General features: G+C 38.4%; 1 long non-coding RNA gene across 3 annotated transcripts in view; it reads right to left on the bottom strand.

Moving 5' to 3' along the window:
• LOC140738964 (uncharacterized) overlaps positions 1 to 18,261 on the bottom strand; it is a 100,837-nt gene that overhangs the window by 60,164 nt on the left and 22,412 nt on the right. For all 3 annotated transcript variants that reach the window (XR_012101496.1, XR_012101494.1, XR_012101495.1), the window contains exon 2: positions 16,849 to 16,966. This is a non-coding gene — a long non-coding RNA (uncharacterized lncRNA). The remainder of the gene's footprint in view (positions 1 to 16,848; positions 16,967 to 18,261) is intronic.

Here is an 18,261-nt window from a genome sequence, read left to right as displayed (position 1 = left end):
GTTTTGTACTTGAAGAAACCCAATTCTTGTCTTTGGAATCCATACCAACAGTTGACTATAAGGGATGATATACTTGCCCCATCCATGCCCATAACTTCTTTTTTTTTGCTCCCTCTCCTTCCAACCTCTCCCAGCACCCAAACAGGACTTAAATCCATGATGAAAGATTTTGTTTGAAAAAATATAAAAATCCTTGCTCTGGGAATCTTCGTGTCCAGCATGATTACTGGCTACAGACTAGCATGGTACCTTCCTCTTCTCGCTCTTACATAGCCAATGAAAGATAGGGAATTTATGATTAAAATAGCGAGAATCCTTCAGAATGTACTCCTGCCAGATTTCACAGTCTGAACCATCCCAGATGATAGTCAACAAACTATAAGTTTTTAGATAAACCACTATTTACAGGACTCACTTGTCTTTTAATCAAGAGCTTTACCAGAAAATATTTCTTTGCTATTTTATGGAAACAATATATGATATCCAGAAAACTTAAACCTTTTTAAACATTAATATCATTCATCTATAAACATGATAACTTCCCTCTGAGTTACAGTAACTACACCAGTTTGTTTTTAAGTTCAAAGTATTGTGAAATCACTAGGTAATAGACTGAAGCTTACTCTCTCCAGGGAAGCTTATTGATATTTCTGCAATCAGTCAATAAATTCAAGGCATTGCTACCATTGTGTTCCTTCACCCAGAGATGATCTTTAATAGAGCAGAATGATTTCTCTGTGCTATTACTTGTAGCAATTCACTTTTAAAAGTTAGTTGAATGGATCATTTTCTCTGTGTGTTGGACAACAAACTAAGGTTTTCACTAATGAAGATGCTGTAAAGACAAATCCAGCTACACTCACCACAGTTACTGCACCTTCCCTTCTGTGGGTGTGGAGAAATAATAAATAAAATATAATTAACATAGAAATTAGAAGGTAAGTTTTGACAGATTGCTTCCATTTTAATCTGATATGGATTCTTTAATATACTTCTTTGCCACATATTCTTGTTAAAAATGATTTAGGAAAAGCAGTCGATGTTTCTGGCCAAGAACCTTTGTCAGGATCTTGGCCTGAACCATCGGCTGTTTACTCATTTCTACAGATGCTGCCTTCCTGCATGAGTGCTGAGTTCCTTCATCATTTTGTGTGTGTAGCTGTGGATTTCCAGCATCTACAGAATCTCTTGTGTGTAAAACATGTAGTAAGTATTTACTATTTAAATTTATTTGGGCTGTGTTATTCCAGTTCTGTCTGATTCCTTCTCTGCAGCTCTCCACACCAACATAATCCAAAGTGAAGATTAGTTAAGATCACAAATATTGAAAGGTTCTTTGGGACCAGCTAATATGCTTTCCAATTTCATTATCCTGATTTTACTGAAGTACTGAAAAATCTTTCCTTTCCAAGTGGCTGACTACTTCTTCCTTACAACAAGCACTGAGACTAATTTGTATTAAGTTCAGAATTATTATTTTAGAGTGACTCAAAACGTAATTGAATACATAAGCAGCTCAATTTTGCCTTCAGATTTTATAGCAGGTGGTGTATATCAGATGTGCATTCAAAGAGAATGAAGACGAATTTTCTGTCCTGGGAAAACTGTTGTAAATATACCAGGCATCACTAGAGGTAAGGTTAGCACAGAATTAAATATTGCTTCACTAAAGTTGCAACAGGTCTTGACCTATCAAAGGTATCATCTTATTTAAGATCAAATTAATTGGCAATTGGATTATAGACAGATGAGTTATCCCACAAAAAAACCAAAATTGCAATTATTAATTAAAATAATACAGATATTTCAGTATAGAAAGCTCATGTAAAATCAGAAGCTGTTTATTTGTCAGATTTTGAAAAGTAATTTGCTGACTCTGAATGACCTACATAAATATCGTCACTTCTAAAGGTTATACAGCAGTCACTCATTAGGATTCTCCATAAATAGCAAAGGATCATCTAGTTGACGGGCATGCAAGTAAGATCAGACAATGCAAATATCATATAATTAAGACATATATTACCATGACTATATGAAAATTATTATGATGCCACTATATCATTATTCTGCTTCACCACTTTGTCTGGTTATACACAAAAAAAGACTAACGTTGGGGGTAATGACTACTTCACCATGATAGCTTCATACTTACAGAATTTTTAATCCAGCTCATATGCCATGGTATAATGCTGTTGACTTCTATTTTATAGTTCATTATTACCATTTCATAATAAGAGCATATTGGGAACAAGCAATATGAATGGTAGGAAAATACTAGTTGTGTCATGGCTGGTACACTCCATGAAGGTTAAATCATTATGCTTAGTCATGTTTCCCACCACCCTGCACCTCCAATGTCTACCCAATATCTAGTATGTTGCATATACTTCATTCAGGTAATCAAAGAAGAGAGTCTCCTTCAATGCCTTGCCTCTGAATAATGGTGAGAAAATTTCTCTTCGGTAGAAAATGGAGCTAAATTGTTACATTTATAGAACAATCACCTTAATTTGCAGACATGGCCAACAGGCAGCCTAGTGGCTAGCACAATGCTTTACAGTACCAAGTTCAATTCCCGCCGCTACCTGTACAGAGTTTGTACGTTCTCCCCGTGACTGCATGGATTTCCTCTGGGTGTTCCAGTTTCCTCCCACAGTCCAAAGATGTACCAGTTGGTAGGTTAATTCTGTCACTGTAAATTGTCCTGTGGTTAGGCTAGGATTTAATCCGGGGTTGCTAGGCGGCATGGCTCGGAGGGCCTTTGACATTCCACGCTGTATGTCAAAAAAATCAAAAGCAATAAGGATGCTATGATTAAATAGGAAGGAAAGATACATTCATTTACAAGCTTAACAGGAATTAGTTCCTGGAGCTTCATTACAATCAAACTGACACAAAAGCATTTGCAAGGTATCCTTCTATTCAGTCATCTGTGCACAATTATAGAATGTGATTATGCAGTAATTTTGATCAATGGAGCACAGATTAACCTACAGATTTGTCAGACTCTGTGGATTAACCAGGCTTCACTGGTCAAGGGGTACCCCAATGATATCTCCTCGTTAGGTTGACCCTCACCTTCTAACATGGAGCTGTCTATTGACCTGCTGAATGTGGGCTTTTATTTTACTGCCCAGAGGCCATCTGTTTCTCTTAAAGTAATGTAACATGTTGGTATTGGTCAGGAACTAATGATTGACTCAGTACAGACTTGACTGAGGAACTTTACTGATCCAATGAGGCATGACTAATGATGATTCCTGTTATCTATTTTATGGATTCATTGTATTAACACTTTGTGAGCAGGGGATCTGTGGATATTGAGGGCTGAAGCCTAATTTACACAGTAAACATACCAGCCTTATTTTGCCTAGATGGGCTACCTTGTTTGTTTTTTTTTGTAACAGAATTACTCTATTACTCTGTGATTTAAAAAAATCATGGAGGCTAGGATTTGCCTTAAAACAGAAGATTCTGGAAATGCCTGGCAAATTGAACATTATCTGTGGAAAGAGACAGATTTCAGACTGTTGACCTCTTGTGCTGTTAGACTTTCTGTTACGATAGTTAGTCTCTTATTGACAGAATTCTTTGATCCTCAATGGGATTTTGCTTCTTTGCTCTTGAATATTCCCTTGATGTTTTGGGTAGATGCCCAGAACCTGAAACATGATTAACAAAATACTTTCCTGGAATAGTCTGCCTTGGAAGCTCTGCTAAGTTTCCACCAGGATAAGTTGTTAGTGGTAGAGATGCCTAGTAAATGTATCCCTGGGTGATATCTCCACGTGTGTATCGTACTCTGCTTCCAAAATTCTTTCCATCGAAGTCAATGAAGTGATGTTAGATGCAGAGATAACAAGCAGACTCAACCATATAATGCATCTATTAAATTAAAATAAAAATGGCAAACGCTGTCAATCTAAAGTAATCAAAATATTTTAGACATAAGAAATTCTGTAGATCCTGGGAATCCAGAGCTACACACAAAGTGCTGGAGGAACTGGAGGAATGGAGATTAATAAAGTGCCGATATTTCATCAGGAATGGAAGGGATGGTGAAGCTGGTCGAATAAGAAGGTAGGAGGAGGAGGAGGAGTACAAGTTAGAAGGTGGTGTGAGAAGTCAGGTGAGGGGGAATGTAGGTGGGTTGGCGAGGGAGGGATGAAGTGAGAAGCTGGGAGGTGATTGGTAGAAAAATTTAGAGGGCTGAAGAAGAAGGAATCTGACAGGAGAGGAGAATGGACCATGGCAGAAAGGGAACAAGGAGGGACATCAGAGGAAGGGGATATGCAGGTGAGGAGAAGAAAATATTTTGAAAATGCTCAGCAGGTCAGGCAGTCTCAGTGGGAAAAATTAAAGCTAATGCTTCAATTTAAAGACACATTCTGATCTGAAATGTTAACTTTGTTTCCCCTTCTATGGATACTGACTACAATGCCGAATATCAAAACATTTTCTGTCTTTACAAAGCATTCAGTATTGCTGTTTGACATTGAATTTCAAGGAAACTTCACTTCTGGAATTGTTCCAATATGATTGCAAGTAGTTTTATGCCTGCTGTTGTGTGGTTTGACACAGGCCAATAAAAGCAATATACCAAGTGGCATGATTTTTGTTATTGCTGCAGTCTGAGTACCACTTTGTGTTACTTTTTACCTGCAACTGCCTGCCCACTGCCCACGTTGTGTATTAATGGATTAAATGGCATGTATTTTGAAATTAAGTTGGCCAGTGTAGCATGTGATGATAGTGTGCCATAGTTTGCTCATGGAATGGCTTCAACAAATTACTACAAAAATGTTCATGTCTCACTGAAAATGATGTTATGGTGTAAGCAAATATATGTAAAGCAACGGCTGGGAAGAAAGCTAACACTGGGAGTCAACGACTAGACTGGGACACACTTTACTGAAAGCAAGTTCCCAGGCATGGTGTTTGTGTTTATGGAGTTGGGTCTCAGATCACCCGTGACTTTAAAGACCGTCCAAGTGCGATAGGCTGGGAGAGTTTCCTATGATCCAATACTCCTCTTGGAGACTCATACATGCAGTTGGTATGCGTGTTGGTGATGGAAATACAATGATATGATATACTTATATTTCTCTGCCACTGAAGTGGATTAGACTTGCATCCTCACATCTGAACTTAGAGTCTTTAATTGTCTTTCCTCTGCATCCCAACTCTTATAATAAGTAACGAGAGAAAAACTGCAGATGCTGGAAATCTAGGCAACACACACAAAATGCTGGAGGAACTCAGCAGTCCAGGCAGCAACTATGAAAAAGATTTATACCTTACATTCCTTATACCTTATATTCCATCTGGGTAGCCTCTGATATAAGGATCAATTTCTCGAACTTCTGCTAATGCCACACCCCCTCCCCATTACCATTCCCCGTTCCCATTTCTTTCCTTATCTCCTTACCTGCCCATCACCTCCCTCTGGTGCCCCTCCCCCTTTTCTTTCTTCCGTGGCCTTCTGTCCTCCCCTATCAGATTCCCCCCCTTCCCCAGCACTCTATTTCTTTCACCAATCAACTTTCCAGTTCTTTACTTCACCCCTTCCCCACTCCCGGTTTCACCGATGACTTTGTGTTTCTTCCTCCCCTCCACCCTCCCCCCCCCCACCTTCTTACTCTAACTCCTCAGCATTTTTTCTCCAGTCCTGATGAAGGGTCTCAGCCTGAAACATCGACTATACTCTTTTTCCATAAGATGCTGTCTGGCCTGTTGCATTCCTCCAGCACTTTGTGTGAGTTGCCTTTATAATAAGTACTTACTTAGCCAAAAAATCCTGAGAGTTTCTTTATGATGTATTTTCTTGCTGGTAAAACACTGTCTTTGTAAGTAATTAACCATTTATAAAGCATTTATAACCTCTTCGACCTGCATTGGAAATGTGATCCATATACACAGAACAAATGAGACAAAGGACTTATTTAGATAAAAAGAACCCATTAAAAAAGAGACCAACAAACACCCAATATGCAGAGAGAGAAAAAACAAATTGTGCGAATAATAAAAGTAAGCAAGTAAAATTTAGAACGAAAGGGAGCCTCAGACATGAGGCCCAGGGCAGCTGGACAGGCCCACAGCCTCAGCCTCACTTCAGCACACAGTGGAGTAAACATTGTGGAACCACAGACACGAAGACCTGTATACATAGAAATCATTTTACACTCAGTCGTACTACAAATCCCTGCATTGTGATCTGCGTCCAGAATTTGTCCCATTAATACCTTGCTTTTAATATCTGTTCATTAAGCCAGTGCTGGCCTCCGAAGAAGTCCAGTGGCAGGAAATCCCTGAGGATGAAAGAATCATGTGTTTTCCTGAAACATCGCATTCTAGAAAGGAATTTTTTCTCATGATCTACAACTAGCTGCAGATTGTGTTGGTTGCTGCCTACGCTCATTGGAGTCCAATAATAGTTTCCAAGATGCCAACTTCCCTTCGATAAATGGATGGAAGTGAATTTATTTCTTGGTGAATATATCGCAGCTCTAGTGAGCAGTGAATTGGCAGAGATCTGCTGTAGCAGATGGTATGGTTAGATGGTTTGGAATAGTTAGAAAGTAGTGAAAGCTAAGAGTCAATATAAACGAGAGAGAGAGAGAGAGAGAGAGAGAGAGAGAGAGAGAGAGAGAGAGAGAGAGAGAGAGAGAGAGAGGGGAGAGAGAGAGAGAGAGAGAGAGAAAGAGAAAGAGAGAGAGAACGAACGCCATCCAGGCATGAGAAGGCTACAGGGAAGTAAGAAGGGAATGGGATTGAAAGGATTGCTTTGTTGGGAACTAGCATGGATCTAATGAAAAGATTGCTCCCCTTCAGAATAGGACTATATAAGTAGTCAAAATATTCCAGAATATCATTCTTCTCAGGAATGAATCTTGGAAAATTTTGGCCTACAAATGCCTTATTCATTGAGAGGTCCTAAAGGATATGAAGTCTCTGAAGACTCTGTGGGAATCTGCTGTTCAGTAATGGGCATGTCTTTGCTCCCATCCTGATCCAATATGAATGCCCAGTTATGCCTATCACGATGCTTGCGCTAACAAAATGTTGCTGGCGAGGTCCCTGCTGAACCACTTATGGAATGTAGGAAAACACTGCAGAAGATACTCACCTTAGGCTTAAGCACACACCTCAGTGCTTGAGCAGCTTTTGTTCTCAGTTCTGAAGCTACCTAGTGACGACTCCCCATATAAGCAGTGCAAGAAAACTACTGTGACCTGCCCCAAGTTCTATAGAAATCGTTCCACCACAGCTTTTAGGGCTTTATGATCCAACTAATGTCAGTTTAAGTGTTACATAAATGATAATATCACCAGATGCATCCATGATACTGAGAAAATGTCATCGTGCTCATCTGGATTACAGCTGGATATGCCTGGTCCAATCTCATGATTGGCAAAATTTTACCCAGAAATGGCTAAAATCAAAATTTGCAAGATTAACATATTAAAAATAACCAACAGAGACAATATTACTTGATGCCTAATCAAATTATTTTTAAATTTTGAAGACAAAATGAGAAAATATGATCCAAAAAAAGCAACAGATGACATCAAAATCTGATTACTACCACAGAAGAGACTTAAAATACCCACGCGCAACATTGTTCCCTCCATGTTTCAATCAATGGATCTGGGGTCGAGAGGGTGAACAGCCTCAAGGATCACTGAGGATCTCACGTGGTCTGTACATACCAGCTGTGTGGTGAAAAACACACAACAGCATCTTTTTCACCTCAGACAGTTGATGAAGTTTGGTATGGGCCCCCAAATCTTAAGATCTTTCTACAAGGGCACAATTGAGAGCATCGTGTCTGGCTGCATCACTGCCGGGTATGGGAACTGTACTTCCCTCAATCGCAGGACTCTGCAGAGAGTGGTGCGGACAGCCCAGCACATCTGTAGTTGTGAACTTCCCATGATTCAGGACATTTACAAAGACAGGTGTGTAAAAAGGGCCTGAGGGATCATTGGGGACCCAAGTCACCCCAACCACAAACTGTTTCAGCTGCTACCATCCAGGAAACGGTATGGTACTGCAGCATAAAAGCCAGGACCAACAGTCTCCGGGACAGCTTCTTCCACCAGGCCATCAGACTGATTAATTCATGCTGATGCAACTGTATTTCTATTTACCTAAGTCTCCATAATTACAAGAATCTGATTTGTTGGATATCATTTGAAATTGAATTCCTTAGTGAAAGGTTCCATTAGTAGAATTTATAATTTATTTTTGTTACAAAAAGAGAACCTATCACTAAAGATTAAACAAGATTGGGAGAGAGAACTTAGTATGACCTTTGTTAATGAAGATTGGCTTTGAGTCTTGAAAAACATAAATTCTTCTTCTGTATGTGCCAACCATTGTTTAATTCAATTTAAAATTGTACATCATTTTTACTTAACAAAGGAGAGACTATCTAAAATATTTCCTAGTATAGATAACTATTGTGATAGATGTAAAACTGAAATAGCTACTTTGTCACATATGTTCTGGTCATGTTCTGCATTAATCTTTATTTTCTACAATCTCTAAAGCTTTGAAAATTAATTTACAACCTAATAGACTGACTGTTCTATTTGGAATAGTTCTGCATCATATTCAGGGTATCTCATTTTCAGATCAACATGTAATCACATTTGTTACACTAATGGCAAGAAGGGGTATCTTATTAAAATGGAAAGATATTTCTTCCCCTACATTAATTGAATGGTTTTCTCAAGTGATGATATGCTTTCGTTTGGAAAAAATTAGAAGTAGAATTTTCGATCCTTGATTTGATTTTGAGAGAAGATGGGGTTCATTTGCCAAATATTATCATTTAATTTGAATTAAGTTATATGGTATCCTTCCAATTTTTTTTAAATTATATATGAAATGGCGGTTGATGACTTTTTAAAATATATTTAGATGATGGTCAAATGTATTGCTCCAGGGGGTTGATTCCTAATGGGTGTTTTTTTTGTAGTTAGTGGGTTTTTTTTCCTAGTTAGATGGGGTTCTTTTTTTCCTCCTTTTTCCTATATATAAATTTTTTTTCAATTTTTATATTTTAAGATCAGTTTTTTCTTCAGCTTTATTAATTGTATACATATTAATCTGTTGAAGTTTTGTATCATTTTATAGCTGTTGAAGATTATATATCAATAAAAAGATTCTAAAACTGAAACTGTATTTCTATGTTATATTGACTGTCCTGTTCTACATAATATTTATTATAACTTAATATAAATTGCACATTGCACATTTAGATGGAGACATAACGTAAAGATTTTTATCCTTCATGTATATGAAGGAAGTAAGTACTAAAGTCGATTCAATACAATTCCATTTTGAGTGAGCTTTACCTATTTCAACAGCAATTGTTTTAATGCTGATTCTTACAACTTCAAGAGTTATTGTGTTATCTAATATTGTTAATGCCACAGCTCTACGAAGAGAGCACTTCTCACTTGTCAATCATTGTCAGCTTGGCAATCACTTATTGGGGGGAGGTTGCCAAAAGCACTTCCTTTTCTTGTCCTCCACTATTTTGTCTCTGTCATTGTAGGGAAATCATCTAATCAAGTTTATAAAAGACAAGCATTCACTTTGTCAGGCTTAAGAATAGCTACTTCCCTTCACCCATTTGGTTATTGAAGCAACCAGCATAACTTTAATCTCTGCAGTTTTGTGACATTTTGACTACTTTGACCACTGTGCACGACAATCTAATTGTGTGTTTTCTTGTATTTTGATTATGTTTATCTTGTGAATACTACTTAAGTGGTATTCCTGCTGTGGTTTTCCTGCAATTAAGTTTTTCATTGCACCTACGCACACATGAACTTGTGTATATAATAATAAACATGATTTTATACTTTTGCGTTTTGACTGTATGACCTTCTATGAATAATCACAGTCTCTCATTATCCAATCCTGAAATGTTTAGAAAAGGAAAATAATACAGATATTCACTTAAGATGAATATGCTGAGTCCTTTTTATCAAGAGATAGCTATAGTTGAATTCAAAAGCAACAAAAGTAAAGATGATTGAAATAGCCAAGAGTATGTCTAAACTCCTTTAGTAGTACATAGAGTGGATGTGGAGACAATGTTTCCTATCATGGGGGAGTAGAGGATCATAGGGCACTGCCTCAGAATAGAGGGGCGTCCATTTAGAACAGAGATTAGGAGGAATTTCTTTTACCGCAAGTGGTGATTCTGGGGAATTCGTTGCCACAGGTGGCTGTGGAGGCCAAGTCAAAGAGTGCATTTAAGGCAGAGGCTGACAGATTCTTGATACGTCAGGGTGTGAAAGGTTACGGGGAGAAGACAGGAGAATGGGGTGGAGGGGGAAATGAATCAGCCATGATCGAATGACAGAGCCGACTCGACAGGCTGAATTGCAGAATTCTGCTCCTGCGTCTTATGATCTAAATTTGACATCATTCTGCAGCATCTGTGCTTTTGGAGCTAAAGCCAGACAATTATGATGTTACTGTTTATTTTGCTTCTCCACCGGCAATGCTATTCCTATGCATTCCAATAGTCTCGTCAACAAAATGCTCTCTCTTAAACCTACCTTTATTTCCTTCCCTCTATTTTGCTTTCTCTTTCTAGCTTTATCATGAATCCTCCAACCTACACATCCTGCTGAAGGAAATTTTAACCCCAATCATGGAACTGGGGGAAGATTTGGAAACGCTTTAAATCCCAACATAATTTTTCTGGCTTTACATTTGATAGGTCAGATTTGATTTTAGAAGTTAACCCTCTTTGAGAAGGTTACTGGAGTGTTTCTGAAACATGCATTCTTCATACTAACTAAAAAGAGCTGAAGAGAAATGAGGCTTTATGAGTAAAGTTTGTACTCTGTTGGCTTGTATGATTGCATCCACTCTCAGCAACTGAACAATTAAGGAACAGCTATTGTCATAAAATTGTTCATTAATTACCGAACTATGCAGCTAAAAGAAGAAGCAGAATGTGTATTCTCAACACTCATATTACCAATAATAGTCCATACTCCTTCTTGAACCTTTCAATATGTTTATCCTTTGATTTAGCAATTTAACACACACATTACTGCTCAGTACATTGGGGACCACTGTGCTGCCTCTTTACTGACTTGCAATTTATGACCACGGCTCAACTACTGTCCTGCACAGTTTTCTTAGGAGGGAAATCCATAGCATCCTTAACATCAATCGAACATCACTCAACAAAACAACACTGCAGAAATGATAACCATAAGTCACTTGAGCATAGTTCTTAGTTTATGATATCATCTAAGCTCTTGATTGGATTAATATCTTAGAACTGTTTAAAATTTATATCCATTAATCTCCACAGTACTATTTAGCTCACCAAGGGGCTGTAAAATATACTATCTATAAAATATTCTTAATTTATCGGTAAACCCTTATACAAATTACAGTAAGGAAATGCAAACCTCCTGTAGCTGAGGCCACTGGTGTGCTCTTACTACACACAAGCATATCTTCAGTACAATGATAAAATTGATCTAAAGTTGTTTTAGTAACCAAATGTACTCATTTGCTCTTTTCCCCTTTTCAGTCCCACCATGAAGACTAGGATGAAGGTTGACTTGAAACATAGAATATTATAGCATAGGATTCACACTTCGGCCCATGATATTGAGCTGAACTAATTAAACTAATGCCTTCTACTTCACTTAATCCCTCCTTCCCACACATTTACCACATCGCTCCCTTCTCGGAATATGCTTGTGCCTATCTACGAGGCTCGAGACTGCTCCTATGCTTTTTGCATTACTGTCACCACTAGCAGTGCATTCCCCCTACCACTCTCTAAGTAAAATAAACCTTGACTCACACATCTCCTTTGTGCTTTCCCCCCTCACCTTAAATGCATGCCCATTTCAAACCTGGGAAGAAAGATATTTGCTCTCTACTCCACCTGAATTATGAATCATGATTTCATAGACTTCTATCAGATCTACACTCAGGTTCTGCTGCTTCAGAGTAAACAGCCCCGGCTTTGTTTTCACTGAAGCTGAGGTGCTTCTCTGAACAATCTTAGCACACTAACTTCCAATCAGCAGCTGCAAAATTAATTATATCCATCTTCCAAATGTGCATGAGGACATTAATAAACTTCATGTACTTGCTGATCTAAAAGACTAATATAAATTCAGCAAATCCACTTTCTCTTATTGACTGGCCCTAAACAAAAGAACTGGGATTAATAAATTGTATTTCTGTCTTTGATTTCCACTCGTATTGGAGGAGTACAAGATTGCTGAATAAAACTTTACAATTCCCATTGTTGAACTACTTTTTATCATTATAAAATTTAGCTTTAATTTCTTTGTCAAACAGATAAAATTTCATATCAATTTGCAATGCAATACTCAGTAATCATTCTGTAACTTTCATCATTCTGTGATGCTCCTCCTACAACCATGAATGCTATAGAAAAATACTAAATACATTCTGGTAGCACTTAATAGATAAATTTAATTCAAAAATAAATTTAATAAATTTAATTTTACAAACCTTCCAGTGAGTGTATTAAAGGCACTGCCTGCTCTTAACAATGCAACGGATTAAACTAAACACAACCACCAATATCTGCACAGATAAATGTGAAAATTCAGAAATAGGCTGTTCAGTTCTCTATGCTATTATCAAAACTTTGCCAAAAGATATTAATCAAATGCCTTTGCCTATTGAATTAATGTCTATTGGAGTAATCATTGCTGACAAATAATATCTCTAGCTCTCTAAATTTATGTGTGGTGTCCCTTTTCTTCTGAAGTTAGTAAGTTTCCTTTTTACTTTTCCTGACCAGCATGCTTAACTCATTTTTAATCCATTCTGATTCCCTTAACTCTATTGCATTCTGCAACAGTTTAAATCTAATTTATGCTCCCTGGTTTGGATTCTGCATGACTCAGTGAAAATTCCTCTGACTGACTGGCTGGAGGGGATTGCTGTTTCTTGTCCTGTTCACAGATGTGACAGATGGCCCGTAGAGGACATGGCACCATGGTGGATCAGAGAACACCTCTGCTCAGTAGTCAGCAAAGACTGCATGCAGAACTGCCAGGGAGGTGAGCAGCAACGCACATTGCTTCACAGCTGACCCCGAAATTTGGTCTGTTATTCTGCTTATGGGAGAGGCTTTGGGATAATAACAGTTGTTTTGGTTTCTCCATAAGTATCATCTTTTTTTTATTTAGAATGGAGTAAATACAAAGATTAGGTACAGCTGGAAAACTTTGACGTCAGTGTCAATCCATATCATCAAAGTAAACTCAATGGTTTTTAAACCCAGACTTTGAAGTGCTAACCTCACTACACAATTGTGTGACCTTCCATCCCCAATGACAAGGCTCCCTGATGCCTCTTGAATAAGACTGAGATTGGAAATGCAATTGCTAGAGACAAAATTCAATAATCTCACACTAATGAGTTATTTTAGTGGGGATCTATCCAACCAACATGTTCCAGCCATATGTGTTGGGTTTGTACTGAAATCCCAGGACCAATAGCTGATCTTCTAACATCTGCACTACCCAGTCTTTTTGAGCATTCAACAGTGATTTAGCCAATGGCCTCCTGGACTGTCATTCTGCCTTCTAGTGATGGCTACATCCTTCAGCGTTTCAAGCATGTGGTAGGCTCTATTCTCCATTCTTTTGAGCAGCAACCAATCGTAACAGGGTCATCACGAAGCAGATAGGAAGACAGATTCTGGAAAAGTCAAGTCAAGTCAAGTCAAGTCAACTTTTATTGTCATTTTGACCATAACTGCTGGTACAGTGCATAGTAAAAATGAGACAACATTTTTCAGGACCATGGTGTTCCATGACACAGTACAAAAAACTAGACTGAACTACGTAATAAAAAAAACACAGAGAAAGCTACACTAGACTACAGACCTACACTGGACTGCATAAAGTGCACAAAAACAGTGCAGGCATTACAATAAATAATAAACAGGACAGTAGGGCAAGGTGTCAGTCCAGGCACTGGGTATTGAGGAGTCTGATAGCTTGGGGGAAGAAACTGTTACATAGTCTGGTCGTGAGAGCCTGAATGCTTCGGAGCCTTTTCTCAGACAGCAGGAGGGAGAAGAGATTGTATGAGGGGTGCATGGGGTCCTTCATAATGCTGTTTCCTTTGCAGATGCAGCGTGTAATGTAAATGTCCGTGATGGCAGGAAGAGAGACCCCGATGATCTTCTCAGTTGACCTCACTATCCACTGCAGGGTCTTGCGATCCGAGATGGTGCAATTTCAGGCAGTGACGCAGTTGCTCAGGATAATAATAATAAAAGTGTAATCATTACAAGGTTGTTGTGGTGGGAGATTTGAATTTCTCAAATATTGATTGGCACCTCCCTCGAGCAAGGGGTTTAGATGGGGTGGAGCTTGTTAGATGTATTCAGGAAGGTTTCCTGACACAGTATGTAGATAAGCCTACAAGGGGAGAAACTATACTTGATCTGGTTTTGCGAAAGGAACCTGGTCAGGTGTCAGGTCTCTCATTGGGAGAGCATGTTGGAGATAGTGATCACAATACTATCTCCTTGACCATAGCATTGGAGAGGCATAGGAACAGACAAGTTAGGGAAGTGTTTAATTGGAGTAAGGGGAAATATGTAGCTAAAGGGCAGGAACTTGGAAGCATAAATTGGGAACAGATGTTATCAGGGAAATGTACGGCAGAAATGTGTCAAATTTTCAGGGGGTATTTGCGTGGCGTTCTGCATAGGTACATTCCAATGAGACAGGGAAAGGATGGTAGGGTACTGGAACCATGGTGCTCAAAGGCGGTTGAAAATCTAGTCAAGTGCTGCTGGCAGATCATCATTTCAGTGAAAGGAGTCCTTTGGTCTGCTTGAAAGTTGTTGGGCTGCCAGCACATTGAGGTATCCATGCTGTGACTGGGAAACTCCAGGCTGCAGGAGTACTTGCTGAGGGATGCACGGAAGTTTGGTGCAGCCAACGCAAGGGCTCAGTGGGGAAGGACCACAGTATGGGGTTCTTCCTCTACCGGACAAGGAGGGGCCGGGTTGGGTGAGTCTTCCATCTCAGCGGGCTACATGAATTGCAACAATGCTATTGATAATGAAAAGGTTGATTCTTGTAAATAATATTTTATCACAAATTAATTTATTTTGATATATGAAAAAATACAATGTATGTTAGAGAAGGAACATTTTAAATTAGAATTGTAAAGATTTGTTGTGCAATTTGAGCATTTAAGCTTCTCATTCTCTCACCCTCTCACACATCCAGCAAGTCACGTATGACTGTTGTGGGAAAGATACTGCACAGTCAAATAGCAGAAACTGAAACTAAAATAGTTTGAAAAGATTTTATTTGACAAGCTTGTAAACAATGGATAGACACCTTGCAATTGATGCTTCTGGTAAATTAGAAAGCATTTTAATGTAGTGGTACTTATTGGTTTATGAGAAAATAGTGAAGCAAAGAAATCTTTCTGGTGTGGTTGTAAAATCACTGACACCCATCAACTACTAGCTGCTTCCCCACCATGTCATTCGCCTTTGTCAACTGATTCAAGCAAGCCTGGAACTTCAAAGGCTTAATAAATGCAACAACAGAAGACACTTTGGAATGGTCATACAAAAAGTGCTGATAGACCATAGGAAGAAGGAATGCCCTACGAGCTGAACACAACTAAAATGCAGACATAGAAGGCAGTAAATGTTGGGTTTGGTGCCCTGGAAGACCATGCTTATTTGGTCACTGAATATATTCAATAGAAGTTTGGATGCAAAGGGAATCATGGGGACTGAGTAGGAAAATGGACAAGGTGCTTGATCTTAGTGAATGGCAGAGCAGATTTGGTCTCCTCCTGCTTCTATTTCTTGTGTTCTTGCTCTGTTTCAGTAATACCAAACATATATGTTCCGCTCTTTGTGCCCTGGTATAGAGAGAAACAGCAAGCACACGAGCTAAATCCATAGTCCTTAGCATCTGGGAATCCCTTCCTGTCAGCTGTATTATGGCGATTAGCTCAGGTTTCATGTCAAAGGAGTCATGGACCTGTGCATTGGCTCATCTTATACATGGAGCCCATAGAAGAAAATTCCATATTTTGCAGACGGAAATACCAAATCGTTCTTGTAGAAATTGCGTCACCTACATTGGATTACATGAAAGAATTTCTAGGCTATATTTCAAGGAAAAATTAATATTCTGCACAATCAGAAGGTTTATAACTTAGCAATTGTTCACAACAAATGGGATTGTGTGCATTATTTTGAAATACATAATTCTGAAAACTTTGTGTTTGCTAGTTTTCATTTAAAAATTATAATCAAAATTTTCAGGATGTTTTAAATTCAACTTGAACAACTATTTTCCCTCATTTTGGGAACTCTACCTTTTAAAATCCACTTCTGTCTTCAGTAACTGTGTTGTTCCTTTGTGTCAAGTTCTACAGGTTTTCAGCACTTGTAATCCCAAAGGACTCGTGAAAGGCTTCTGGTTAAGCATGTCACAGTTATTTCCTTTGTCTAAGCAAACAGTCCCTAGTGTCATCGCTGTCTATTTTCAAAATCCTCTAAACTATTACCAAGCATCTGTTTGTTTTTAAATCCCAGTGGTCACCAGCAAAAGGCACGGGCATCCTTGACACAACTTAATAATTTTTTAAGTGCAGCACTGGTGGAATCAATAGGTCACTGAAGCATGAATGAAATTTGTTCACGGTCCTGGTTCTTCCCTTTCTAATTAAATTCTGAGGAGTTTGATGTTAAGAAGTCAGTGTAAAAGTTTCCTATGGTGAGACAGAGAGTGAGTAGCAGCCGACACAGAAGACACTGACCTTAATTTGCTAATGCAGGGCTCCCAGGCTCCCAGCTCCATCAGGAGTGATTAGTAAAGACAAGATGCAGCCTTTAGCAGGCAGATATGGGGTTAAAGGTCACAGTCAGTCTGATAATCTGTAAAACAACAGAATTTTTTTTGGGTGAGAGGTATGGGTTTAAGATACAGTATCAGAAGACATCCTGACATTAAGAAGCATCAACAAACAGGATTCCATCAGGAACGATTGTAGCGTTTGTCCAAAGTTCATTCAATTCACAGAAACCATCACAGACAACGGGAATGCTGTATCAATGATGAGAACTTTGTGCTGATATAGGCAGAGAAAGTGATGGAACTGAGTTCAGGTTAAGGAGGGCCAAGAGGCCTAAGATTAATGTTCTCTGTGTCAAATGTCACTAGGTGCATACAGTTAAACTGACATTTCACACAGAACAATGTTCTTTTTATGTAATTTCAACAGCAATTAAAATATTGACCTTTTTCAAAAGAGGGTTTTTTTCATGTGGGTTTGTGATATGGTTTAAACTCAATAGAGGATTGTTTGCCAATTCAATCTTACGCTATTGCCCTAGGCCTTAATCTATTTATTTGCATTTTTATTTACAATTCTTCACTTCTGCTCGTAATGTTGTCTACTCTGCAGAAGGTTCCTTCTTCTTTAATTGCAAATACTTTCAGTGCATTGTTTCATTCTTGAATCCATGAGGTTGCAGTCATTGTTATTTCCAGCCCTAATTATCTATCATTCTGTCTTGCTCATCAGACAAACCCTGAACTATGAACTTATTTGCTTAGTGTTCCAACACGGAGATCTCCTTTAATAAGAGCAACCATATGCATTCTCTGAGGGCAGAACGACTGAAGAATTAAAATGAAAACTATTATACCTGGTATGCTTTCTTTCACAAAGCTTTTATAAAGGTTTATGTTTTGACAGGAGGGCTTTAGGGGGTGAAACTGATAGTATAAGTACCACACATGTACTTTGATCAGCATAGTCCTGTAAATCTCCCAAAGTCGCTCTTGCATTACTTACAGTAGAAATTAAGCCCATAATTTTAAGACTATGTTTTATAGAGCTATTTTTGTAGATGATTTTACCTATGAAGCAGCAAAGCATTATATTTAATTTTTATTTCCATGTTAAGAATTTTAAGTTGAAATCCACTTGTATAAACAGTCTGATTTGTTCCAATTAAATAAATCTCAGTGACTTTATAAAGGCATCAGCTTAAAAGTGAGCTGTTTTGGTGGTAGGTTGTACACAGAAAGTGAGCAAGTGAGGCAAAAAAAGTCTTCTCCTGTTTACATTTAGAGATTACCCTTTATCTATATACCTTCAACCTCTGTTACAGAGTTCAGCCTGGCTCTCCACACTAATGAAGAGATAGCTACTCCCACAGAGGCT

The sequence above is a fragment of the Hemitrygon akajei genome, chromosome 14 (assembly GCF_048418815.1).
Source record: "Hemitrygon akajei chromosome 14, sHemAka1.3, whole genome shotgun sequence".
NCBI lineage: Eukaryota > Metazoa > Chordata > Chondrichthyes > Myliobatiformes > Dasyatidae > Hemitrygon > Hemitrygon akajei.
Note: the sequence above shows the minus strand (reverse complement) of the source record. Positions and strands in the feature narration are given on the sequence as shown.